We start from the raw sequence: 7,922 nt of genomic DNA, 5'->3' as shown, positions 1-7,922 counted from the left end.
AGCATCAACTATTCTGTGATTAGGAAGTTGACATAAAGTCGTGGACCAATGTCCTAACAAGGACTGATTTTCATAAGAAACGAGAGTTTAAACTGCTACTAAGTTCTTATCAAGAAAAACTATGAGTAGTATCCAGTTTTGATACAGTATTTATTTACAACAAAGAACAATGAGTGGAAATACAAATAAGTGAAGCAGATTAGCTCCATATTGATAATCCTAGCTCACATTTTGTTTTTAAACTTTATCAGTTTCTCCTGTAGTAACTTCCCTCAGATTGTGCTGGATTTTGACCTTTAAAAGGTCCCAGAAATCAAGTATCTCTTTTTTTTTTCCGTTTACATTTGTGCAGTTCCCAAGTTTTCTGCCCCATCTGGCTGTTCTGTGTTAGTATCCCATCTTCTAGACTCGTGTAGTAACTTGCTAGCACGGCGGATCATTCACTACCATCTGGGACATGCTATTGGCCAGTAACTTCCATCCGGTCCCATTCCTGAGGCAACCTTAGCTCATTCATTCCGACAGGTATTTTTAAAGCAGATGGTTAAATGAAACCATGTGTATTTTCAGAACAATACAGAAATGTGCTTCACGTAATCCATTTGGCATGCATTTACTAAATGTGCCCATTCCTTTCCACTGAAAATGTTCAGGATAAATTTTAGAAGTCTCACTATTGAATTGATTTGTACTCAAGTTTTACACAGATTTGGATCATGTCTAGTGCTTCCAGTGGGAATAACTCTGTTTTACCAATATTTTCATATTAATGGTTTTGCTTTAGATTTCTCTTACAGAACTGGAGAATAGTTTAGGGGATATTAGGAATGGAAATCAGAAGTTTTGTCTTCATGAGAAAGATGTAAAATGATTTCTCAGCTGCATTGCATCCTCTGTCAGGGCATAGGAATAATCACCCTCTCTGAGGAAAATGTTTCTGATATTCCTTACAGCACCTCTCAAGACAACACCTCCACCTGCCATCACTAATGGGCTACACGTGGCATGATTCTTTCCCCTGGCTGTGCCAACTACTTTGTTGTCTTGGTTGCTAACATGGTCAGCTATTGCTTCACAGCTCTTTTCCTGGAAGAAGAAAACTGGTTACATCTGGGAGAGAGAAAACAATAGAGGTGTTTACGTAGAAATTAAAGAATCTCAGAATGGTTTGGGTTGGAAGGGACTTAAAGCCCATCCAGTTCCAACCTTCAGCCATGGGCAGAGTTCCCACCCACCAGATCAGGCTGCCCACGGCCCCATCCAGCCTGGCCATTATTGCCTCCAGGAACTTGGAAGCACAATTTACACCCTGGTATGTATATATATTTTTCCCGGTGATTCCACTGCATGTAATTTCTCATAACTTAATATAGCTAATAATGCAGTTAATAATACAGTTTTGTAATATAATACAGTTAATAATGCAGCTTCCTAACTGCAGTTTTAACTTTAGCCAGACTAGTCCGTACTATTAAAGAAGTTTAATTTCAAGAAGTCAGTTACATCCTTTATATAAGTTCAGGAAAGCACACTGTTTAGCAGATAACCTTTACACACAAAACAAAAGTAGATACTGGACAAACTTGCAGTATATCTCAAAGCCCTGTAAGTGCACCTTGCAACTGTGGGTTATATTTAACTCTAACCTTGTTTTGAGAACAAGGTCAATCAGGTCTCATGTTTGGGAAATCCAGGGCACAGTTCTTGCAGGTGGCACCATCTGAGCCCCTCTGAAATGGACACTCCCTGCTAGAGGTCACATTCACTTCCACCAGCCCTATGCCCTGAGAACAGACCAGGGGCATGAGTCCCAGGCATAACTCACTTATGGCATGTAATGAGGCAGTCTTGCACTGCTCAACTACTCATGCAAAAGAAGCTCTCCTTATGCTCAGCAATGAGCAAGAGATCATTATACAGTGATCCGGTATTACCAACTGTGGGTTTGTGGCTACAGCCTATTGAGCAGATGGAACACGTCAACCATTCTCGTTGCTGATTTGTGTTGCCTGTACACTCCTACACTGATTTGAGGTTGCAGAGCTGAATTACTGGCTTGGAGAAGCTTCAACACATGAGGCAAAATAATTAAGGGTGTGAGAGTCATCACTGATCATAGCCACTCTTTCATCATCAGTGACACTGCTCCTACCAACACTCAAGATGAGCTATTTGGCTAGGTGATATCCCTATATAGGTTTCAACTCTAGGTCAGCATCAGCCTCAGCACAGCTTATCAATCCCTACAGTCCAGGCAGCTGTTCTTGTGAAGCCTGTTTTTAATATTTAGGCTTTGCCACTCTGTTTTAAGTGTGTGTCAGAACAATGCTGGGGCCTCCAGCTCCAGCTCTAGCATCCAGTACGGCAAAAGCCAGCTGTGCCCAACTGATCCCCAAGATCTGATGGTTGGATCCCAGCAAAAAGAATATCTGGCAAATACAGTTCTGCTATGGGCACTGTACTAAAACTAATGTGCACTCAACCAGAGTTTCATCTACAATCACGGTTACATAGATCAGATAATCTGCTGAAATTGGAGAAACATCAGACAAACTTAGGCTTATTCTGTGACTTCAGGACAGCAGCAGTTATTGCTTTTATTTTTACTGAAATGATAAATTCAAGTTTATTGCTCCTGGAAGTGGCTACTGGTTAGGACAGGAAGGTTTTGCACACACACAAGAAAACAGAGCAAGGATTGAAGTTAAATGGTTAAATGTCACATCTTAAGAAACTGTATTTTAGTAAGGGGAAGACAGAAATAATCATGGGAATTCGAGCAGTGCCACTCAGCTACTCTAGCTCATCCTTTATCTCCGCATCTTTAGTATGAGGCTCTTACTCAAGTGCTCTTCTCAGTGTGTTTCTTGCCTATTACATGAAGGCGAAAGGGAACTCTTCAGGCAACTGAGGAGCATCATGAGACATAGCCACACAGCCACATAAGACCAACAGCAATGAGAAATGTGCAAGCACTGGAGAACTATATTTGTGTGACCTCCTGGACGTCACAGCAGCAGTTTAAACACACAGGCTGTTACTTGTTTCCCTGTACATGGCTCCCCAACTAAGCAATCTAATGAAGACCCAGAACTTTGGCTGGTTATCTTACTTTAAAAAATAAAAAGGCACTCAATTTTTTTTGTAATCAACCCTGTCACTCACCTTATGGTCTTCCACATGCCTCCTGAGTTTGCTCTGAAAAGGCTAAGAAATGCAAGTAGAAAAGTCATTGAGCTTTAACAGGAAGGAAGTGAACTGGAAAATCTTGTTCAGTGTTTTTCTGTCTAGTACATGCGATGCTTGGCAAGGTCAGGTTCTCACTGTACCACTCAGGACAGATAATTTTGCAACATTACAACATTTATGACTAGAAATAGAAAAGGAATAAGAGAGGGAATTAAAAAAAAAAAAAAGAAAATCCAAAGACATAGCTGTCTGGTCACCCGTGGTGGTATCAAGGCAAAAAGAGGCTGTCATTTCTTATCATCACTGTTTGTTGGATCCTCTTCTCATCTTTGGTACTATGCTCAATTATCAATTGTTAAACACCACCAGTAGTTTAGCTGTAGCCATTTCTATTCCTCACAGGAGCAAAGAGCTGCTGGAAGCTCTTTTCCTTGTAAATCCCTTCGATACAAAGAAACTGGCAGCATAAAGCATGACTCCTTAAGTGATCCAAGCACAAAGAAAGTAGCTCTTCTTCCCCACTCCACAGCCTGTGTGATGCTGTGCACAGTACAGTATGAGAGCTAGTTTCAGGCATCTGAAGTCTACCAATTCCTGCCACCTGCATTTTCTATCAGTCAGTTTTCTGCACAGAAGGTTAGTTCACGGACACTCTGGAACATTCAACTTCCTTTTACCTTCACTATGAGGAAAGATAATCCAGAAGGATTTTAAAAGAATGAAAGAAAGATTGGTTTTCTTCTAACATGCTATTAATAATGTTAATATTTCTAGAGTGCATTTTAGTGGCAGTCCTCAGCATCAAGTTGGTACTGAATACCATCTTATTTAAAATGCATGTGAATTTTATGTGGCTCTGTGCATGTGTGTTCGGAATACACGGTAATGGAAGATAGATAGCATTTAATTATGCCATTTGTTTCATGAGCGTAAGGCTACTGTTTGTTTTAACCAAACATCCTGCTACAAAAAGCCATCAATAGATGTGACTCATTACCTTTCCTACCTTGGCCAAATATCATGCCCAACAATTCAGCCCCCTGTGCAAGCTGAAGACCTCTAATCTAGATGCAGGACAAGCAGGAGACTGAAGCAGGTGGTAGTTGCTGGAGAGCACAAGGATGGCTCAGTGAACACGTGGCCTGTGGCACTCCTAGGGATTTCTCCAGGACAGCTTTCCTGGCCTGGGACAAATACCTTGGTGTCTCAAATGCAGGTTTTTCACAAATTTATACATTTGTCTAGCTATTTTTCCCCCTGCTTTCTGAGTTACGTTATATTAAATCCAAAGAAATTTTCCCACAACACTTTCAGTTTTTCCCTGCATCCTCTACAGTGGCCATCCTCTTTCAAGAGCTCCTTCCCAGGATGGGCTCAGAGACAGCATGGGTGCTATTTTCAGCATTGCCTTTTCAGAGCTGGTCTGAAAAAATAGGAGCAGCTTGGAACAAGTGGTGCCATAGATGGAATGTGATACTGCAGTAACTGTGTGTCTCCTAATCCCTCATCTGCACATCTGTGCACTCAGGCTTTTGAGGTCATAGGTATTTCCTTCCCATGGTACTATTCCTGATATTTACATGAAAAGTAGCACAGTTACAGGAACTGCATTTTACACTGCAGAGTGCAATCTGCACAGGTTTGTTTCTGATTTAATAATAGGAAAATGGCATCAAAATAGGGAAATATTTGCTTTGCAGTAACGTTTGTCCATAACCATCTGAAGAGGCATGCCTAAAAAAAAAATAACTCTGTTTCAAAAGGCCAGCCCAATTAGTACATCCAGTGCAGCAGAAACAGACAATGTTTGCGTAGCAAAACAAGAGCATGGGATCTTGGCAGAAAGAACTTCTTTTCTCAAATATTTGTCACTGTTTTTAAAACATGCTGTTACCAGGTGATTCTTTGGCCAGTGAGCACCACTGAGCACCTCTGATCATACTACCCCAAACTGGACTTTTGTTTGAGAAAGCAATGTAGGGTTGCTACCACCTTTTCATATATGGCATTTTAAAAGTTAGAAAACTTCTGATCAGGACTTCTCTTAACTCTGAGAAGCTGTTTTCTAGTGCTAGCAGGTGGATTTTCTTCTTGCTGTTGACTCACACTAGCACTGAAGCATCACGATTTTTTTCAGGTTGAAGTATCCGGTTGCATTCTTGTTTGCTCATGCAGGTGTTTTACGTAACAGCCCCAAGAACACTGACGCTATTGGAAAGCAGCTGCAGCATAGGCAGCATTGTAGGAATTCACCACTTCAGTCTAGTTCAGCTCTGAGATCACAAGAAAATAAGCCCAAGTCATCCCTTAGCAGTCAATCCTACCATCAAACTTCTGTAAGGAGACTTTCTCAGAAATAAGTCATTTTTAAAGAACATTAGAAACAGCTCAATTCTCTTTCAGCTGACCAGAGGTGAAGGTTTTTCCTCTCCAAATACGTGACCACATGAACCCAGCTGGAAACTTATTTCCCTATTACAGGAATGGAGGACTTTCTCCAAATACTTCATTCCATCCCTGCGTGATGAAAGATAAAAGTTTACAACCACCTACCACCTGTTCTGATGCTAGAAAATACATTATGCCCTCTGGCATGGTGAAGAGAACATTCAGGAAAGATCCCATAATTGTGTATGAATGGCTGATGGGGAGCAATAAAAAGGACACTGCTCTCAGCAGCATTCATGTGCAGTATAGGCTCCAGAGCACCTTCCCACCTCAGCTGTTCCATCTGTTTGTCCCCGTGGTACAGCAGTGGCACAGCATGTGGACATGCACTGTGGTGTGAGTGCAAGTGAACCTCTGACACCTTAAATGCTCTCTTCTGTATTACATCAGCCTCTTTCTCCATGTGGGTACACCTGTGAAGGAACTTCAAGTTCCAAGGACTAAAAATGTGACATGTCATCTGCCTGAGGAAGAAGCACTTGATTTCCTCTGGGGAATTCAATACAATAAGAGAAAAGCAGGAAGAAACGGTTCATTTGTAAGCCAGTCTGGCATACAGTGAGCATTTAAAGAGGTTTCGTTTCTTTTGCAGCAGTGCTGATTCTTCCTTGGAGTTATGCTTCTTAATTTCACTTCTCCCCATTGCCTTTGTATATTCTCCTGTAGCCAGTTTGCCCAGACTCAAGGATTCAGGTGTCAGTGGATCACCTCCTGCTGTGCAAATATGTATCAGGACATTTAATTCTCTCCTTTAGCACCGAGGGATTATTACTACATTTGATTTTAATCATCTTCAGGGAATATACCCAGCCCTTTCCCTGTGCAAGTTATGCTTTGTACAGAGATTGTTTTAAGAAGCTTTTCACATGAGATGGACCAAGGACTAGCACTGAGCACTCACCATCACACTTAACATCTTTTGGGCTTTTTCTGCAATTCCAAGGAAGAAAATCCTTCCTGGGGTAATTAAGCCTGAAAGAGAATTAAATACTTAGGTGGCCAGGCAGTACCACAACCTCCCATAAATAGGCCCATGGATTGCACACAGTTGTACTCTTGCCAGAATGGAGCAAGAGGAGGATCTGCTAGAAATCTATTTGAAAGAGCTTTTAAGCTGTAGATTTGGCATAAGCAAAGCCCTGTTTTTACAGCCTCATAATGAACTCTGAAAAAAACCTTTCCCTATGGCCCCATGCCTATCTACCTGTAATTTAATCAAGGGGTGGCAGCAACAGTCCCGGACTTTCAAGACAATTTCTGCCTCCTCGCACTTGCACAGCCCACCTCAGCAGAGAAAAAAATGGGAAAAAAAGGGAAGGAGGAGGTGCCTCAGGAATGCAGCTTTAAAGTTCTTACGACGTTAAAACCAGCACCTCAGCCACTCAATGTTTGCTGGTACAGTACAGAAAAAGGTGATCCTTATTTCATCTTAATACCTTGAAGAAGGTATACGCGACAAGTTAGTAACTGAAGCAGGAATTCAGTGCAGAGATCCCAAGCCATCTTTTGTCCATCCAGCACTGATCTATCTGCCTTAGTTTATGAAGGGAAGCAGTAGCTCAGTTGCTGAGAGCTAGAGCTCCAGGGTACGTTCCTGATCAAAACACAATTACCTGGCAACTTCACCCAGGCAGCTGTGAAATCAACCACGGAAAGGAAGGGTAAATGAAGATGCTAACTGCGCTAACAGCAGTCACCCTCTCCATAGTGACGCAAAGCAGGAGTCACCTGACTGCGTAATGTGACAGCGCGGGTCTGTGAGAGAGAGAGCTGAGCCTGCACACAGCAGCACGTAGCTGCTGCTCAGCAGAAGCTGATTGCGTTATTCTCAAAACAAGGAAAACTGTTAATGCCTGCTTTGGAAATCCAAATCCTCCCCCCATGTTCTGGAAGGGGGAATTACCAAATGAACCATCTCTCTCACTCCCCAAACATAAGGGGCATTAAAACGTTCCTTTCTGTAAATATGGGTGCTGTTAAAACGGTCTATTTAACTGATGTAGTACCTGGGTGCTGCCAGAGTGCCTGCTGCATGCACCTGCTGAGTATGTGCTTTAGGGATCAGAGGAAATGAAAAACAACCCTTTTTCCTCCTCGGAACCATAAACAAAAACAGCTTTAACTTGGTAACTGCTTAACATTTGATCCTAACAGCAAACCAGCCCTTCTCCTTTCTTCTTCACCTTCTCTGCTCCACAGCCACCATGGAATTTAGCAATGAATGCCTTATAGAGCTCAAAGTGTTAAGGCACACTGGCATGAAAACAATACCAAATGACACAGTG

This window comes from Meleagris gallopavo, chromosome 12 (assembly GCF_000146605.3).
Source record: "Meleagris gallopavo isolate NT-WF06-2002-E0010 breed Aviagen turkey brand Nicholas breeding stock chromosome 12, Turkey_5.1, whole genome shotgun sequence".
Taxonomy (NCBI): Eukaryota; Metazoa; Chordata; class Aves; order Galliformes; family Phasianidae; genus Meleagris; species Meleagris gallopavo.
The sequence above is the reverse complement of the archived record's forward strand: the minus strand, read 5'-3'. Positions refer to the sequence as shown.